At 39.1% G+C, this 18,592-nt stretch overlaps 1 protein-coding gene, 1 long non-coding RNA gene and 1 pseudogene across 2 annotated transcripts in view; all 3 read left to right on the forward strand.

Annotated features, from left to right (window-relative positions):
* LOC140502264 (protein RCC2-like) overlaps positions 1–18,592 on the forward strand; it is a 245,268-nt pseudogene that overhangs the window by 84,368 nt on the left and 142,308 nt on the right.
* Positions 1–18,592, forward strand: part of LOC140500203 (uncharacterized) — a 66,329-nt gene that overhangs the window by 2,157 nt on the left and 45,580 nt on the right. The gene's annotated exons all lie outside the window — the stretch shown is intronic.
* LOC140500204 (uncharacterized) lies at positions 9,823–18,462 on the forward strand. Its single transcript, XR_011965640.1, has 3 exons — positions 9,823–10,528; positions 13,736–13,804; positions 17,610–18,462. It is a non-coding gene; the product is annotated as an uncharacterized lncRNA (long non-coding RNA).

An 18,592-nucleotide genomic window follows, 5' to 3' on the forward strand; every position in this document is an offset into this window, starting at 1 on the left:
CCATTAAATAGCATCAATGAAGACTGCTTCTTCCAGTCTTCCTGTTAGCTTCAGGAAGCAGTGATGTGGAAGAGAGTTTGGCTATTGTTACCAAATATTGCCTTTTTGACCCCACAGCCCAGATCTATTGTCTTCCTTGCTGTACTACCTACAATCTATGGACCAAGAATTTCAAAGAAGTCCCTTGGGATGGTGGGAGGGAAGAGGAAAGGACATTAAATCTGATCCTTGAAGGATGGAAAGGGATAAAGAGAGATTAAATGGGAATTGAGACAAAAACAGAGGAAAGTCACCAAACCAACTCCCCCAAGGTCTAGATTATTCACTTTACTCACTGCTCACAAATCTGCAGCAGCAGCTATAGGATAAGTACTAAGCTCCACAGGTCAGCATTGAAAAGTCCTCTAGATTTTCCCTCTCTTGCCTTCTTACTCATAGGTCTCCCCTCCAAACTCTCAGATGCAGTCCAATGGGATACTTCACTATCCCCCAAACCGATTTGTGGATGTTCTCATAGCTCTTCACCTACTTAAGATGCCTTCCAAACTGCTGTATCCCTCCACCCATCTACCATCGAATCTTCAAGACTCAACTTGTCTCATTTACTCTGGCAGGTCTGTACTGACCACTTCAGCCTAAGCTGGCTGTTCCTGTCTCTAAACTCATAGTCATCTTTTCAGCGGGGCTCTCCTCTCTATGTTCTATACTACTTCCTTATACCTATTTCATTCTGAAGAAGAAATTATCTACTGTAAGCTGACCATAGAATTCTGGGATTGAAATTTGTCGTCTCATGATGACCAGAGACTCAGCAACAGCATGGAGGGGAACAATGAGGACCTTGTATAAAGGGATATTATTTAGCATTCCATTCCCACATTCTCTGTATTTCCAAGATCTTCACCTTAGTCTAGGTTAACATGATTAACCTGGATTATTGCAATATAATCCTGTCTGGTTTCCCTGCCTCAGATTTCTTTCATGCCAATCCATCCAACACATAGCATGACTTTTCCCTCATCTGATCTCCCTCCTCTGTCTTCATGCCCTCTTAAGGCCCTCATCTATATCTACCTTGTATTTTGGTTTTATTTAGTCTTATTTTAGTCTCTCTCTTATTCCCTCAAATGAGATCCTGGAGGCCAGGAAACAAATCTCATTCATGTTTGCATTTTTTCCCAGTTCCTAACACCTGGGGTTCTGCAAATAATAACATAGTCAATGTTTGTAGCACTGAAAAAAATGAATTTAGAATTAGGACAAGATCATACTGTAGATGGCTTTGAATGTTAGACTAAGGAGTTTGGGCTTTGTCTTATAGGCAATATGATGTCATTGAAAGGTTCTGAGGAGTGAAATGATGTGGTCACAGCTTCCTTGGCTTCCTTCAAGGCTAAGAACAGATACCACCTCCCATGGGAAGATTCATTTCGGGAACTCTCTCACTGTCAGTGTTCTATCCTTTCTCAATCAGTTTTTAAAGTATGTTTATTGAATATTTTATTTCCTCAGAATTATAAGTAAAAACAATTTTTGATATTTGTTTTTTAAATTATTGAGTTCTAAATTCTTTCCTTCCTTCTCTTTTTCCCCCCATTTAGAAGATGAGCAATTTGATATAGGTTATATTTGCAGTCATGAAAAACATTTCCATATCAGTCATGTTGTGAAAGAAAACACAGCTTAAAAAAACCAAGAAAAATCAACAAAGTAAAAAAGTATGCTTCAATCTACATTCAGACTTAACCAGTTGTTCCTCTGGAGATGGATAACATTTTTAATCATGTGTTCTTTAGAATTGTCTTGGATCATTGTGTTGCTGAGAATAAGTAAGTTATTCACAGTTGATCATTCTACAATATTGCTGTTATTGTGTACAGGGTTCTTCTGGTTCTGCTCATTTCACTTTGCATCAGTTCATTTAATTTTTGGCTTTTCTGGGAACATTCTGGTTATCCTTTCCTATAGTACAATGGTATTCTGGCACAATTATAGACCACAGGTTTTTCAAACATTCTCCAATTGATGAGCATCCCCTCAATTTCCAATACTTTGCTACCACAGAAAGGTGTTATACATATTTTTCTACATATGTGTTCTTTTTCTTTTTAAAAAATCTCTTTGGCATACAGACCTAGTAGTAGTATTGCTAGGTAAAAGGACATTCATGGATTTTATAGCCTAGTGGGCATAACTCTAAATTGTTTTCCAGAATGATTGAATCAGTTTACAACTCCACCAATACATTAATGTCTCAATTTTTCCACATCCTCTTCAACTTTTATAATTTTACTTTTCTGTCATATTAGCCAATCTGATAGGTGTGGGAATGGTATCTCAGAGTTGTTTCAATTTGCATTTCTCTAATCAATAGTGATTTAGAGAATTTTGTCCTAGGACTATAGATCACTTTGATTACTTCATCTAAAAGTTTCCTGTTGGTATCCTTTGATCATTTATATGTTGGCGATTCCTCTTGTTTTTGTAAATTTGACACTTCTGTATGCATTTGAGAAATGAGACTTTCATCTCCCTTCTCAAATTAATTTTGATTCACTCATTTGCATACCTGTTTTGTCTTATTTCAGTTCAGTAAGCAAGCATTTTTTGAATATCTTCTATGTTCAAGATACAGGTATATAGTCACAAAAACAAAAATGAAAAACAGATTCTGTCCGCAAGAAGCTTCCATGTCATAGGAGAATACAACTTTTATACATAAAAGTCAGTTTAAGATAACCAAAGGAAGAAGAGAGCATTAACCATGAGGGGGATCAGGAAAAGCTTCCCCATAGGACATGAACTGATCTTTGAAAGAAGGTAAGGTTTGTATGAGATAGAGGTGAGGATGAAGAACATTGCAGGCATAGTGAAGAGTTCAGTTAAGGCCATCGTTGTAAGAAATAAAACACTGAAATCAGAGATCAGCAAGTAGGTCAGTTTAGTCAGAATGAAGAATGCATGAAGGAGAATAAGGTGAGACAAGTCTAGAAAAGTAGAATAGAGCAATATAGTGGAGAGATTTAAATGCCAATGTGAGGAATTGGTATTTTATTTTAAAGCCAATGGGGAGAGTTGAATGTGGTGGTATACACTTACGCTCCCAGCTACTGGAAGGACTCAGGCTGATGGATGAATTGAGCCTAGTTCTGGAAGTAATTTATTAATCACACTGTGTCAAGCTGATAAGATGTCATTACCCTTAGTCTGGTATCAATATGGTGAGCCCTTGAAGGGGAGGCGGTGCCAGGCTACCTGGCCCAGTCAGAAATGGAACTGGTCAAGGCTTCCCTGTCAATTAGTTGTGGACTCAGACCTGTGACTAGCCATTGAACTTCCAGTCTGGGTAAGAGAGGGAGACCCAGTTTCAAGAAATAAAAGTAAAGGTCAAAGAGAGTCAGTGAAGCTACTTGAGTAGGTCAGTAAATTGGCCAACCCTGTGCTTTGGAAAGATTGGTTTGGCTGCTGGGTGGAACACAAATTGAAGAGGAGAAATCAGAAGAAGATAGACAAATTGAGAAGCTATGGCAACAGTTCAGGTAATAAGGTCTGAACTGGGACAATGGTAGTCTTCTTGCATGCAGAGAAAGAGACAGAGAGATGTTGTAGGGGTAGAATCAATAAGACATGGTCATCGATTACATATGAGGGATGAGGGAAAAGGAAAGGTCAAGGATGACTGAGGCAGTTACGGAGCAAAGGAGATAGAGTAATGCACTTGGAGACAAGAAGACCTAAGTTCAAATTCTGAATTTATTAAACACTTATTAGGTGTGTGACCCTAGGCAAGTCACTTAATAAAGATCATAATAGCACCTGTCTCCAAAGATTGTTTTTCTCTATTTACTTTTTATTCAGTATTTCATTCTTTTGCCAGTTACATTTACAATTTTAAGAAACCTAATTATTTGATTAATTAATTTTTAGTTTTCACCATTCACTTTCATAAGATTTTGAGTTTAAATTTTCTGCCCCTCTTCTCCTCACCTCTCCCCAAGATGGCATAAAATCTGATATAGGCTCTACATAAGCATTCATAATAAACATATTTTCACATTATTCATATTATAAAGAAGAATTAGAACCAATGGGAGGGAACCACAAGAAAGAAGAAACAAACAAACAAAAAAAGGGGGCTGGAAAATACTGTGCTTCGATCTGTATTCAGACTCCATACTTCTTTTTCTCCGTGTGGATAGCATTTTCCATCAGGAGTCTTTTCAAGTTGTCTTACATCCTTGCATTGCTGAGAAGAGCTAAGTCTACAAAAGTTAGTCATTATACAAAGTTGCTATTACTGTGTATAATATTCTCCTAATTCTGCTCACTTCACTCAGCATCAGTTCATCTATATTTTTGCAAGTTTTTCTGGTCTGTCTGCTCATCATTTCTTATGGAACAATAATATTTCATTATATTCCTATACCACAACTTGTTCAGCCATTGCCCAATTGATAGGCATCCCCTCGATTTCCAAATTCTTGGTTACCACCAAAAGAGCTGCTGTAATACTTTTGTACATGTGAGTCCTTTTCTCATTTTTGTAATCTCTTTGAGATATAAACTAGAAGTGGTATTGCTGCGTCAAAGAGTACACACATTTTTATAGCCCTTTGGGCATAGTTCCCAATTGTTCTCCAGAATGGTTGGATCAGTTCACAACTTCACCAGCAATGCATTAGTGCTCCGATTTTCCCACATCTTTTCCAACACTTATCATTTTCCTGTTTTGTCTTGTTGACCAACCTGGTAGGTATGATATGGTACCTCAGACTTGTTTTGATTTGCATTTGTCTAATCAATAGTGATTGAGAGCATTTTTTTATGACTATAGATAACTTTAATTTCTTCATCTGAAAACTGCCTATTCATATCCTTTACTCATTTATCAATTGGGGAATGACTATACAAACAATTTTTAACATTCATTTTTAAAACTTTCAGTTCTAAATTCTCTCCCCTACCTCTTTATCTCCCTCTCTCATTGAGAAGGCAAACAATTCAAAAATAAGTTTTACTTGTGTAGTAATGCCAAATATTTTCATAATAATCATGTTGTGAAAGAAAATATAGGCAAAAACTCAAGAAAAATAAAGTTCAAAAAAGTATATAGTTCTATCTGTATTCAGCCACCATCATTTCTTTGGAGATATATAGCATTTTTCATCATAAGTCCTTCAGAACTTTCTTGCATCATTGTATTGCTGAGAATCTAAGTAACTTACAGTTGATCATTGCACAATATTACAGTTACTTTGTACACAGTACATTTCACTTTGCATCATCTCACTTAAGTTTTTCCAGGTTTTTCTGAGAGTACGTTGCTCATCGTTTCTTATAGTACAATAGTATTCCATCATAATCACATACCACAAGTTGTTCAGCCATTCCCCAATTGATGGGCATCCCTTCAGTTTCCAATTTTTTGCCACCAGAAAACAGCTGCTATAATTTGTTTTGTGCACATAGGTCATTTTCCTTTTTGTTTATCTCTTTTGGGATACAGACTTAGTGCTATTGTTGCTAGGTCGCAGGATATGCATGGTTTTATAGCTCTTGGGCATAGTTACAAGTTGCTCTACAGAATAGTTGAATCAGTTCATAACTTCACCAATAGAGCATTAATGTCTCATTTTCTCATCTCCACTCTTAAATTGGTCATTTTCCTTTTCTGTTCCATCAGTGAATCCTAAGTATGAGGTGGTATCTCAGAATTGCTTTACTTTGCATTTCTCCCAATCAGTATTGAGTTAGAGCATTTTCTCATATGGTCATAGACAGCTTTGATTATTTCATCTGAAAGCTGTTTATATCTTCTGATTATTTATCAGTTGGGTAATGGATCTTATTTTTATAAGTTTGACTCAGTTCCCTATATGTTTGAGAAGTTAGGCCTTTATCAGAGAAACTTGATTCAAATTTTTTTCACAGTTACTATTGTTAACTCTGTTTCTCTCCATCCTATTTCCCCCTTATTCTATTCTGTCTTTCCTTTCACTCTGTGTTTTCTTTCTCATTACCCTCTCTCCCAATCTGCCCTCCCTTTTATCAGCTCCCCTTCTTTTATCCTCTTCCTCTCCTACTTTCTTATAGGCTAAGATAGATCTCTATACCCAATTAAGTGTATATGTTATTCCCTGTTTGAACTAATTCTGATGAGAGTAAGGTTCACTCACTCCCCTTCATCTCCCCCCTCTTCGCCTTCACTGTAAAAGCTTTTTCTTGCCTCTTTTATGTGAGATCATTTACCCCATTCTACCTCTCCCTTTCTCTTTTCCCCAGTACAGCCCTCTCTCCCCACTTGTTTTATATATATATATATATATATATATATATATATATATATATATATTTGTTATAACTACCCTAACGATGACAAAGTTCTTACAAGTTACAAGTATCATCTTCCCATGTAGGAATGTCAATATTTAACTTTATTAAATCTCTTATGATTTCCCTTTGCTGTTTACCTTTTCATGCTTTTCCTGAGTCTTGTATTTGAAAGTTGAACTTTCTATTCAGCTCTGGTCTTTTCATCAAGAATGCTTGAAAGTCCTCTACTTCATTGAATGTCCATTTCCCCTGTAGAAGGATTATGCTCACTTTTGCTGGGTATGTGATTCTTGATTGTGATTTGATCATTTGTCCACCAGAATATCATGTTCCAATCTCTCTCATTCTCTGGTGCAGAAGCTGTTAAATCTTGTGTTATCCTGATTGTGGCTCCATGATATCTGAATTCTTTCTTTCTGGATGCTTGCAATATTTTCTCCTTGATGTGAGAGCTCTAGCATTTGGCTATAAACTTTCTGGGATTTTTCATTTTGAGATCTCTTTCAGGAAGTGATCAGCATTCTTCCTATTTCTGTTTCGCTCTAGTTATGGAACATTAAGGCAGTTTTCCTTGATAATTTCTTGAAAGGTATTTGAATAATTTTAAAATTAAATCTCCTGGATCTATTTCCAGGCCAGTTGTTTTTTTTCCAATGATATATTTCACATTGTCTTATTTTTTATTCTTTTTGTTTTGTGTTATTATTTCTTGCCTTCTCATAATCTCATTAGCATTCTTTTGCTAAATTCTAACTTTCAAGGAATTATTTTCTTCATTGGACTTTTTCAACTCCTTTTCCATTTGGCCAATTGTACTTATTAAGGCATTCTTCTCCTGTTGGCTTTTTAGACTTCTTTTACCATTTAGCCTAATCTGTTTTTTAAGGTGGTATTTTCTTCAGTACTTTTTGTGTCTCCTCTGCTAAGCCATTTACTCTTTTTTCATGATTTTCTTGCATCACTCTCATTTATGTTCCCAATTTTCCCTTTACCTCTCTAAATTTAAAAAATCCCTTTAAAGCTCTTCCACGTCCTGAAACCATGTCATATTTTCACTGGAGGTTTTAAATATAGGAGCTTTTACTTTGTTACCTTCTTCTGGGTGTTTTGATATTCATTGTCACCATGACAACTTCCCATGGTCAGAATTTTTTTTGTTGTTGTTGTTTGCTCATTTTTCTAGCTTATTACTTGATTTTATCTCTTTGTTAATGTAGAGCTCTGCCAGGGTGGTGGGCACACTGTCCCAAGTTTCAGGTATTTTGTGTATCTGTTTTTAGATACTTATAGGGACTTGTAAGTTTTCAGTTCTTTCAAGGTGATATGATCTAAGGAGAAGTGTTTGCTACTCTCTTGAAGTGTGTACTGATTTGGAAGCAATGAAAAACACTCTTTTCTGCCCTGAAACTGTGAGAAGAGTCCCTGTTCCACTGTGGCCACAAATTCTGGTGTGCTAGTGATCCTTCTTTCCCTGGGACTGCCACCCTTGACTGTGACCCAGATCTGAGTATGAGAAAAGCAAGAGTCTTGCCCCTAGTTCCAGCAAAGAGACCCCTGTAAATCTGCTGATCAGATATTTGACTCCCTGTGTTGTCTGTGGGTTGAGAGCTCTGGAAGTAGCCACTGTTGCTGCTGATTCAGTGACTCCTTAGACCTGTTCCTGATTGCTGGCTTGACCTGCTTTGTACTGTGCTCCACTCTCACCCAGTCTGATGTTCCTTTCCGGCTGACCTTCTCAGTTGTCTTTGGGGTCTGTTGGCTTAGACATCTGGAAACTTCTATTGCCGCCAGTGATTCAGTCATCCTGAGGCCTGTTCCTTGTTTGTAAGGGTGTGGTTTGCATTGGCATGACCTGCACTGAACTGAACTGCTGTCTCACTCTGGTGCAGTAACATTTTCCACTGATCTTCTAAGTTGTCTTAAGCTGGAAAATTGTTTCAATCCATCTTTTTGTGCATTCTGCTGTTCTAGAATTTGTTTAGAGACATTATTAAAAGGTATTTGGAGAGATTTGAGGGAGAGTTCAGGTGAGTCCCTGCATTTACTCCAGCATCTTGGTTCCACCTTTCCCCAAGGGCTATTTTGAGTATCAACTAAGAAAACATTTGTGAAATGCTTTGCAAGACCTAATATTGAGGCTAGCTACTATTGTTACTATTATCTCTGTTGGGTTTCCTGCATCTTCTATTAATGTACTAACATAGTACTGTTAAAAGAAGACTGAATTAGCATCCAGGGGATGTTGTAGACTAGGTCATGTCAACAAGTAATTGAGCATTGACTATGTGCTAAGTACTATGAAAAACACTGGAGATACAAAGAAAGCAAAAACAGACCCTACCTTCAATGAGTTCTCATTCTAATGGGGAAGGCAAGTGTATAATACAACATGTCTCTATCTACTCATTGAAAATGGGAAATAAACTCAGAAGAAAGGCACTAGTTGCTAAGGGTGGAGTAGTGTGATTTGGTGAAGGAAAAGGCCTCTTGAAGAGGGTGATGTGACTCAGTCTAGCCTGGTAGTTTAGGTGAAAGATCAGAAAGAAATGAGAACCATTCCTAGAACATCTGGCAGTTAGCAAAAGGTTTATTTCACCAGAGCATACGAAATATGTTCTGTAAGGATGTAGCACTGATTCAGTTGGGACCAACTCAGCCATGCTAATGTGACAGTTAGGTCTGAGGGAGATGCTCCTGACATCTTATGACTAGGTTACTTTGGAAGTCATATTAGTGGTTTGAACCTTAGTTCCTAGGACCATTTTAAATCTTGGGGATGATTTCAGCACCTTTTATGGAAATGTTTGCCTCATCTGTATGTGGTAGAGCCTTAGAAAATACTAGCTCAGCCCACATGGCAGGGTTCCTCATAGATATTGCTTCTACCAAAAGCGATCTGACTTCAAATCTCACACTTACTGCTTATGTGACCAAGGCAAGTCATTTCCCCTCTCTGGGTCTCTGTTTCCTCATCAGTATGTGCAGGGTATATGGCCCATGTAAAATGTTTATGTCCAAAAGGGTTGTCTAAATATTGCTCATGGAGATAGATATCTCTGGAATCTCATTCACCTTACTCTAGGGAAACTGATTCCTGACTGGAAGGGAACAGGAGAAGGGGTAAAAAGGCTTTCTATTTCATTCTTCTCTAAGAGGGGGTCACTAGATGAAGATTATAGTTATCTCTCCTTGGCTCCCCAGATAATTCTGGTCTAGAAGTCTATTTTTTTAGGTTCAAAAGAGATAAAGTTGCTAGCTCTCCTGGTCACTATCCCTTGCAGGATGAGGGCCCCCACAGCTTACACCTGCAGACTTGACTCCTTGCTACCAAATACTAGTTAAATAAAAGACTGTCACCAATTGTGAATATTTATCCAAATACACAGCAAATAGAAATTTAAATTTTGCATAGTAGCACATACCTAGAAATATAAATGAATGAGTTCTTCACATGAGAATGAGAGAAAAGGATATAATATTACCCTCGGTGAAATTCCCTGAAGTCTCTAGCGAGGTAAGCTAGAAATGAAGCACATGTTGATGATTTAGTCTCTCTTTCTCTCCCAGAAAGAGATTCTGTCTTTTTTGGCTCCTTGGAATCAGTCTTAAGAGTCTGGAGCTGCTTATGTATGTGTCCCTATTAAAGTAGGGAAGGAAAATCTCTCTCCTTTCCAAAGCTCTCCTGCCAGTGCTACCACTCATACAGGAACTCAGTGTTGACTCATTCTTTCTATCAATTAGGATATTCTTATTCAAAATGTTCCAGTTTTGAAACCCAGATTACAGATATAATAAGGGATTTGGACTAGATGGCTTCTAAGGACACTTCTAGTTGTAATTCTATGATTTAATCTTATCTCTGATTTCTACAAAGCTCTACATGTTTTATTTAAGTTCCTCTTGCAAGTTGGAACTACACACTGGGTTTGTGTTGAGGTATATATCACTGTGTGACTAAAGTTGGAAAACACAACAATGCGACCTCTAGAGCATGTGGTTCAAAAACCTACAAGTTGGAAGGGAGTGCAGTGGGAGACTGGCGATTCTACCTCATTCACTAACACACTTCTATCATGCTTGTACCATCATAGGTCCATAGGAGGGAGCTCCTTGACCTTGGGATCATACTCTGTCTCTAGAGGGACTGGAACAACAGAGGAAGCACTGCTAGAGACCAAAAAACCTGAATCCCAAGGTTAGCCCAGGGTGAAAGCCTAGTTTTTTTTTCCTTCTTGTCTCTGATCGGTTCCTTGCAAAAAAAATTTTCTGATTCTAGCTACATGAGAAGGAAAAAATTTCATGTATTTGAAAGATGAACACATGGAAGATAAACTAGATGTGTGTGCCTTTTCCTGAGAAAGCAGAATTAGATAAATAAATGGGCAGAAGTAAAAGAGGCAGATTTTAGTTTGATGTGAAAGCTAGAAAAACTCTTAGCCCTCCAAGCTGCCCCAAAGTGTTATGGACTGCCCCACGGTGTGATGATGTTTGCCTCAGTGGAGATCTTCCAGCAGAAGCTGGAAAACCATTATTATTTAAGCTGTTTCAAGTGAGACTCCTGTTTGGTCATGAATTAGACTAGGTGGCTTGTGATACTCCTTCAAATTTGGAGATTCTATGGGTAAAGAAGTCAGCCATTACTGGGACTAACACATCTGGGACATGAGTGACACAAGAAAGGATGTCTCTGAATGACTGCAATATCCCTGGATTCCTGGTCTTTAGTGACTATTGTATACATTTCAAAATCCCAACGACCTAACCAGAAATGCTATTAAAAAAGTAAATGGTAATAGTTGCCTGGGTATTTGATCATTGTTAGTGTCATGCCACTAGCCCTTCACTCAGTGTCCAAGAACATTGGCTTGCCTAGATCTAGCTGTTTACCTAGATTAGTCAGGGAGCCAGCATGTTCCTGGAGTAGAGGTCCTGGAGTGCTAGCAGCTTTTGAGAAAAACAACTTAGACATGATTACACAGTTTCATGCTTTCCTGCCTCTTCCCCTCCCCTTGCTTTTGATTTTAGAGAACTCTCCACAGAACTCCCGTCCTATCTGCCTTTTCTTTTCTCAAAAGTGAATACTTGAATAGTTCAAATGATAAGAGGCAGTTGGTTGGTTTACCAGTTAGAGTTCCAGACTTGAAGTCAGGAAGTCTCAAGTTTAAATTCAAGTTCAGACACTTACTAGCTATGTAATTGCAGGAAATTCACTTAATTTTTCTCAGTCTTGGTTTCATCATCTGTAAAATGGGAATGAAAATAGCACCTCTTTCACAGAATTCTAAAGATCAAATAAGATGATGTATACAACATGCTTTGTAACCCTTAAAGAGCTATATGAATGTGAACCATATTTATGATTATTATTTGTGATCTCTTTTGTGATGGTGGACTGCAGTTCTTCCATATATCTCCAGATTCTGTGATTTTTTCCATGTTACTCCACATATCCTTGACAAAAGATGTACCTAACATACTGGAAAATGTGGGGTTGGAGGGTGGAAGCTGAAAGAAACATCAAAGATGACTGAAACTTATGACCCTGGATGACTGGGAGAAATAGTGGTGCCATCAGTATTATTCACTTCACTTGACCTCACATCAAGAAACACTGAAGTGCTTATTTTGCTGAAGACATAGGGATACAAAAATGAAAAATGTCAAGAATCTTGTGTTATAGGCAAAGAAGTCTCACATTTCATTATTAGTGATGCTATTTAAGGATAAATATTTTGATAAAATGTTGTATTTTTACTAAAGGAGCCTAGAACATTGATGAACTCAGTTAGCCATACCTGTGGCTGATTCCAGGAATCACTTCCATATCCTTGATTCCTGGAAGCTATACTGAAACAACCCACCTCCACTTGGTGGCAGTGCATTCCGTGGCAAGTTTATTTCTTTTCAATGGGGTAGAACATTAGAGCACCAAGACGGGAAGGAAAGCAGCTTTAGATATATTGGGCTCAATATGACAGCATGGACGACTGAAGGGCATGATGTGTGAGGGTGGGGAGTGGAATGGGATATTAGATGAGCAAGGAGTTTGGTCCACCCCTGTTCACAGTGTTTATGTCTGTTCCTGATCTAGATGTCCAAGGAAAGTTATAATAGTCACCTGATTCCTTGAAGGGACACATTTTTCATTCCCTGGGCCTTGCTCCTACTCTAGACCTGCCAGGTGGTTTTCATAGCATCAGATTTGACTGCAGCTACCAGTGAACTCAATGGAAAGTTGGGAGCTCAAAAGTTCTCCAGCAGCCTGCAAGAGGCAGAGCCCATCAAAAGATTGCTACAGTATCAAGTTCCCATTGGTTTAATAACAGCTGACAGTTATATAATGCTAGACACTATACTAAGCACTTCACAACTTTTAGATTATTTGGTTGTCACAACAGCCCTGGGAGATAGATATTGTTATCCCCATTTTAGAGATTGGGAAACTGAGGCAAACAGAGATTAAGTGATTCACCCAGGGTTGTGACCTAGCTAGTAAGTGTCTGAAGCAAGATTTGAACTCAGGTCTTCCTGATACCAGGCTTGACATTCTATCCATCTAGTTGCCATTGTACTGAGGTTGCACACCTTGGAATCCATATCCTCAGATCTACAACTAGCAGCCTTATAGAAAGGTCTTTATGGAGCTCTATTTGAAATCTTTTGGATTACCAGAGGGTGGCTAAGGATTAAATACTGAATCGTTTTCTGTCTAATCAAATTGAAAGATAATGGCCAGTGTTAGCCAATGTGTCTTGAACATCTAAAGAATGAATCACTGAGCTCCTTACCACTCAGGGAGTTCAAGCTGAGGATGAATGACTGACACACTAAGAATGTTACAATTTGAGAGTTGGGAAGGGCCTTAGCAGTCATTTGGTCCACACATAGAAATTCCTACCATAATGTACCCAACAAACATCCATGCAGTCTCCTGCTTGTACTCCTCCAAGGAAGGGGAACCCATCATCTTTTTAGGCATCTCATTATTCTGGCCTAGGTGACTTGACTGAAGCCCTACTATTTCCCTCCACCCATTCAGCCAAACCTAAAGAGCAAGCTGGGCACCCCTATGACCCTGTCCTTTGCCTAGTAACAATGCCCTTTGGTTATTGTAAGTGTTATTAGCTGTCATCCATTACCACCACTATGGCTTGCAAGTTCCCACAACTGTTACCATCTCTATCCCTCAATTACTTTATTACCAGACAAATAAGGCAAGCTACAACTATTCTGCACCTCCTGTTTTCTCTTTGCCATATTCTGCAACTCTTAGTAAGGAGGTTCTCCAAGCATGTTCAGGCATGTTTTGGACTGTTGTTCATCCTTTGTTTTGAAGGGGATCAATGGCATCACAGGATTGTGTCTTGACTTGTGTGTGAATTGGATTCTTTCTCTCTTCCAGAATCATCAAATTCCAATGGCAAAAGAAAATACAAGATGACTGGCAATGGCCTGGGATTCAGGAGATGACGTACGTGTCTTTGGTTTCTAACCCAGCTCTAAGTGCTGCATAATGCCTGCTCATCCACCTTCATGATCTGTTGGCACAAATTGTCCTTTCTACCCATTCCACCAGAGGAATTTTTCACATGCTTGGAGTATTTATCCTACTAACTCATTGACTGGTTTGAGGCCTGTCAATTTCCCTCAACTTGACTTAACCCATTTTATGAGAAGATTTTACCAGAATATAGCTGCTGCAAATGCAACAGCTTCTTGGAGCATCAGATGGGAGCTAGATGAAAAATTGAAACCAAAGGTGGATCAGCAGCTCTGAGAATAGCTAGATGCAGAGGTAACTAATAATCTTGGCACCAGATTAAAACTTGCCCTCAAATCAACAGTGGTGGAGAGAAATCCTGCACATTAACTTCACAGAGGGTGACATTTTGGGGGATGCTCCAACTTGCCAGGGTGGGGGAAGCTGCCACCCAGTGAAGGACTCACACGATCTGGATTCAGGTGAAAAGGAGACATACCATCTAGAATCTTCCCAAATTAACTAATTTTTATTGCTAACATCTTTATACTGTTGAAGGAATGAAAATATCCTTTATCTGATAAAAGCTGTATGACCTTAGGCAACTAAGGTCTGCCCCTCAGTTTCTTCATCTGTAAAGTAAAGGACTTTGAATTAGATGGCTTCTGAGCCCATCCAGCCATAGCTCTATGAACCTAAGATCCTGCCAAAATGTAATTGTAACATTTTAAAACTGAGCAATTTTATAAAATATTCTTTTAAAAGTTCTATATCCCAAAAACTTCCTTGCCTTGGGGTCACCAAATCCCTAATTAAATCTCGGGCTAGATGGACCATGAGTTCTCTTCAATCATTGAGAATCTGAGGCTTTAAAAATTTCCAGAGATTTGATGGAGTTGTGTATCTAAAACATAGAATCCCTGGAGAAGTGTACTATAATACAAAGTTAGATGGGTGAATTAGTTTGAACTTTGTCCTCTGAGTATTGGGGACACACTGAAATTCTTTGAGTAGGGGAGAAATGTGGTCCAAGTTGGGTTTTAACATCATTCTGATAGCATGCACAGGATTGACAGGAGGATAAAAGACCAGAGGTGGGGCATCTTAGGGAGAGCTAAGAGCTTGTTCAGTTTTTTGAATTTCTTTTGCTTTTGGACAGCATTAACAGTGGGGCAGTTCTTTCTTGTATTGAGCTAAATTTGATTCTTTACAGCTTCAGGGGGAAGCAGTCAATCAAGTACATTTCAGTTTTCATTGCAAAATGGAGGAATTTGAACTACCTTTAGATACTTTAAATTACAGAGGGATTGAGCTCATTCCAATTGGCCTTACAGGATAAATTAGGAGCAGTATGTGTATGTTTGTGGAATGATAGATGGATCAAATGAAAGTGACTGAATGAAAAAACATCGATTAATTATGTTTCTCTTATGTGCAAAACACTGAACAAAACCTTGAGGATACAAGCAGAAAGGTAAGGCAGTTCCCTACTCTCAAGTGGCTCACATTCTAATGGGGGAGGAATCACATATGGAAGGTTTCAGCTGCAAGTCAGATGGAAAGGTCTTATGGGGCTTAAGGTGCAGTGGCAAAGAGATGGTTGTGCCTATTCTTTAATGTCATTGCACTGATAAAGTTTGACCAGTTTCTGTTGTTTAACCATCTGACAGTACCAGCAACTTTGGTGGGAAGAACTTTTTTTTTCCCCTTTGTCTCAAGAGGTTGTGGTTGCAGCCTCTGCAGGAGTGGTTTCCAGGCTGTATTCCCTCAGGGACTGTTTCCCAGTTTGATGGCAATGGACTAGAGACTGGGCATGTTGATATTTCTAACACTTTGGATTTCAGGATCTTGGCTTGTGTCCACTTGGAGATAGTGGTCAAGGTGGTGATGGTGATTCTACTTACTTGGCACATGCCGCCTTTGTTCCTCCCTCAGAGTACTCTGCTGCTTCAACCAGGCTGACTTGCCTTCTCTGTGAGTGACAGTTGGTGGCAGTTGATTGAGATGGCTGGTCTCTCCTCCAAAGGAAGTGTGTGTGTGTGTGTGTGTGTGTGTGTGTGAAGGGGCAGATTTTGGGTAATAATTCCTAATGATCAGTCATCCCACAATAGATCAGAGGACTGTAGATTTAGAGATGGAAGGGGTCTTAAAGGTGAAGTGCATAAACTCCCTATTACTAGGATCAGGGAAGTTAAATGACTTCCCAAGGTCATCCGAGTGAGAAATCTCCCAGTTGGGATTTTAAGTCTTTGCAAAGAGAGAGATCCTTGTCCCTGAAGGTGTCCAGTGAAAGGTGGTAGATAACCCCACTGTAAGGAAACTTGCTGATATGGGCATCAGGAAATAGACTGGTTTCTGATGTTTTTTTTAGCTTGTGTGTTGGGGGAGAGGGACATTGACATCATACTTTCATGGATGAAATGTGGGGAGGTGTCAGAAAGATGCTTAAGGACTAAAGCAGTTTTTGGGATCAGACATGTTGTGTTATAGGAGGGTCTTCAGTCATCATGACTGGACTCTCCTGAGCCTCTTTTAGTGTCTTTAGTACTGGAGCTTCAAAGTCATTTTCTGGGAACTGATAAAATCATCAACAGAAAATGCAGCAGTTTCTTGAAGGGTCTAATGTCTGAGACACACACCTGCAGGTCCCAATCTTACACTGTGGTTACCAGAGCTCCTTAGGGTTTTCATCCTTAGGGGATGAGAAAGGTGCTTTGGAGTAAGCCATGAATCACTGTGCCACTCAGTGGGAGCACACAGTGATCTGTTCTCAGATGGCTTTATTAAAAATCTATTAACCTCTGCAGTCTGTGAGAGCCTGTGCTCACATTGTCAGAATCTATTTGTTCTCCCTAAGTAATTAACATCACAGATGCTCAGGGGTCACCTAGTCCATGTTGTACCTGAGAAGGAATTCCCCCTGCAATCTACCAAACAAGTGGCTACCCAGTATTTGCTGAAGTGAGCCCACTCTTTCCAGAGATGGCCCACTGTATCCTTGGATAGCTCCAATTGTTTGTAAATCTTTCCTTCCACCCAATCTAATGTTGTTCCTTTGCACTGTCCCCAACCTCCCCATTCTTGGTTTTGTCCTTTGGGGTTGAGACAAACCAGGGCATTTTCCCCTTCAATGTGACAACCCTATATATACTAGAAGACAGCTGCCAGATGCATCCTCTGGCTTTTCTTCTCCAGGCTAAACATTGTCATTTCTTGCATCATACCTTCACATAGCATGACAAAAATCAAGATGATAGGTGATGGTCCAGGATTCAGTGGTTGACCCTGACCTTTTGAAACTAAGGTCTTTCCCAGGTCTGAATTTGTCTGAGACAACAACCATTCAATGATTTTGGTCTAGGCAAGAATTGGGACAAAATATGGTCTAGTTTGCCATCAGAGAAGAATCAGTCTGGAAGGAGAAGACCCTTAGAGTTTCTAGTCATACCAGAAAGCAATTACCATTTACAGTCTCTCAGATCTATCAAAACCCAAGAATGTGCAAGACAAATTTGGGCTATCAGTACCCATTCAATGAAAGCCAGAGTGATTTGGGTTTAAAAGCTTAGTCAAGTGACTCCATTGTTATCATGATGGACTTTTGCAAAGTCTGTTTATTCAGAGCTATATTTCAAGAAATCATGAATTAAAACTGTACAAGACAAAGCGTAAATTGCCCCAGCTTTTTTTAAAATGGTGAAATAAATAAGTAGGAAATTTAAAAAATCAAGCCCCTAACTACAAGATAGCTTACCACATGTAAGTAAGTGACCAAAAACTGTGTTCCTTTGTACAGAGCACCCATATGTAAGGGTATGATTTCTTGTGTGGACAGAAGGACCATGTGGTGAAAGAAGAAGAAGGGGAAAGAGAAGAAAGAAGAGGAAGAGGAAGAGAATATTGCAGCAATTCCCAACTTGAATTGTGTTGGCCCAGAATGCAGCAGTTGATCTGGATATTTTTAGATTAAAGTTTAAACTAAGACTTGGAAGGAGGGAGACCTGAGTTCAAATCTGGCCTCTGACACTTATTAACAGTATGTCCCTGGGCAAATCACTTCATCTCTGTTTTGCTTAGTTTCCTCACCTGTAAAATTGGATTAATAACTGCACCTACTTCCCAGAGCTGTCTTGAGGATCAAATGATACAGTCATTGTAATTCACTTGGCACGGTGTCGGGCACATAGTAAGCACTACATAAATGTTAACTGCTATCACCATCACCAATGTCATCACTGAAGGGGTGGTTGGACCCCAGCCCTAGGACCATGTCTTTCCCCAGCCCAAAGACTCTATCTCTAGCAATAACTCCTGAGTGGGCCTCAGTGAGGCAAACTATCTCTCCCTGTTACAAGAACAAGCTGACCCTGTAGAATTTCCCTTGAATGAACAGAATTACCTTGTACCAGCAGAACTATCATGTACTGATTCCCACAGTTACCATATAAAATATAGAGGTCAAGCTATAGATGTCAACTCCTGAAGCTATCATGTTACAGACATAGCAGACCAAAAACACACCACTTAGGAAACACTCACACACACACACACATACACACATCTGCTGGGGGGTTTCCAGTAGTGAATGACACTTTTGTCCAAAGTACAGAGACTTTATGTTCCTTTACTCGCTGTACCACCTTTTAGGAAACTTGGCACACCATTCATTGAACTTTTTCTATATAAGCTTTAGCATTACTTCCATTAAGTTGCAAGTTCCTTATGGAGCTCTGCTCATTTTATTAATGTTATAGTGAGCTTTCATCACTTGACTAGAAG

The sequence above is a fragment of the Notamacropus eugenii genome, chromosome 4 (assembly GCF_028372415.1).
Source record: "Notamacropus eugenii isolate mMacEug1 chromosome 4, mMacEug1.pri_v2, whole genome shotgun sequence".
NCBI lineage: Eukaryota > Metazoa > Chordata > Mammalia > Diprotodontia > Macropodidae > Notamacropus > Notamacropus eugenii.